This window comes from Felis catus, chromosome C2 (assembly GCF_018350175.1).
Source record: "Felis catus isolate Fca126 chromosome C2, F.catus_Fca126_mat1.0, whole genome shotgun sequence".
Taxonomy (NCBI): Eukaryota; Metazoa; Chordata; class Mammalia; order Carnivora; family Felidae; genus Felis; species Felis catus.
Genome location: NC_058376.1, coordinates 21541351 through 21543123, shown reverse-complemented (window position 1 = coordinate 21543123; position 1773 = coordinate 21541351). Strand labels below are relative to the sequence as shown.

Genomic DNA, 1773 nt, shown 5'->3' with positions numbered 1-1773 from the left:
TCCATCTGTATTTGATGAACACAACCAGAAATTTAAAGAAGAGTTAATATCTATTTTTCTCAAACTATTCCAAAAACAGAAGAAGAAAAACTTCCAAATACATGAGGCTAGCATTACCCTGATACCAAAACCAGATAAAAACACCACAAAAAAGGAGAACTATAGGCCAATGTCTCTGATGAACATAGATGCAAAAGTCCTCAACATAATATTAGCAAACAGAATCCAACACACATTAAAAAAGCATTCATCGCAATCAACTGAGATTTATTTCTGGGATGCAAGTGTGATTCAATATTTGCAAATCAATCGGTGTGATACAACACATCAACAAGAAAAAGGATACAAAATATGATCATTTCAATAGATGCAGAAAAACCATGTGACAAAGTGCAGCATTCATGATATGATATGATATGATATGATATGATATGATATGATATGATGATATGATATGATGATATGATATGATATGTCAAGAAAGTAGGTTTAGAGGGACCATGCCTCCACATGATATAGGTCATGTATGAAAAGCCCACAGCTAACATCATACTCAATGGTGATAAACTGAAAGTTTTCCCCTAACGATCAGGAACAAGATGAGAACATCTCCTCTCGCCAATTTTATTAAACATAGTATTAAAAGTCCTAGCCACAGCAATCAGATGATAAAAAGAAATAAAAGGCATCCAAATCAGTAGGAAGTGAAACTTTCACTATTTTCAGATGACATGATATTCTATATAGAAAACCTGAAAGGCTCCATCAAAAAAAAATGCTACAGTGCTCGCTTCCGCAGCACATATACTAAAATTGGAACGATACAGAGGAGATTAGCGTGGCCCCTGTGCAAGGATGACATGCAAATTCATGAAGCGTTCCATATTTTTTGCATGTATGATGACAATATCTATAATCATGTTAAAATAGAAGTCAGCTTTTAATACAGAGATCGTGTGGACATGGACTTTATATGTGGAAAAAATAAATATTTTTTGCACATTAAAAAAAATGCTAGAACTGATATATGAATTCAGTAAAGTCACCGTACAAAATCAACGTACAGAAATATATTGCATTTCTATACATCAGTAATGAAATAGCAGAAAGACAAATTAAGAAGTAAATCCCATTTACAGGTGCACCCAAAACAATAAAATACCTAGGAATAAATGTAACCAAAGTAGCGTAAGACTTCTACCCTGAGAATTATAAAACACTGATGAAAGAAATTGAAGATGATACAAATAAATAGAAATTCTCATGGGTTAGAAGAACAAATATCATTAAAATGCCAATACTACCTAAAGCGATCTACACATTTAATGCAATCCCTATAAGAATACCAACAGTATTTTTCACAGAGCTAGAAAAAATAATCCTAAACTTTGTATTAAACTGCAAAAGACCCTGAATAGCCAAAGCAATCATTAAAAAGAAGAATAAAACCGGAGGTATCACAATTCCAGTTTTCAAGATACTCTACAAACTGTAGTAATCAAAACAGTATGGTACTAACACAAAAACAAACAAACAAACAAACAAACAAACAAACAACAACAAAAAAACAGAACAGAAAGCTCAGAATAGAAAGTCCAGAAATAAACCCATGATTATATGGTCAATTAATCTTTGACAAAGCAGGAAATATTATGCAATGGGAAAAAAAGATAGTCTCTTCATCAAACGGCATTGGGAAAACTGGATAGGTACATGCAAAAGAATGAAAGTGGACCACTTTCTTACATATACACAAAAATAAACTCAAAATGG

The 1773-nt window shown here is 32.5% G+C and overlaps 1 non-coding gene across 1 annotated transcript; it reads left to right on the top strand.

Moving 5' to 3' along the window:
* Positions 1-783: 783 nt before the first annotated feature.
* Positions 784-890, top strand: LOC111556507. Its single transcript, XR_002735957.2, has one exon. It is a non-coding gene; the product is annotated as a U6 spliceosomal RNA (small nuclear RNA).
* The last annotated feature ends 883 nt before the right edge of the window (positions 891-1773 follow it).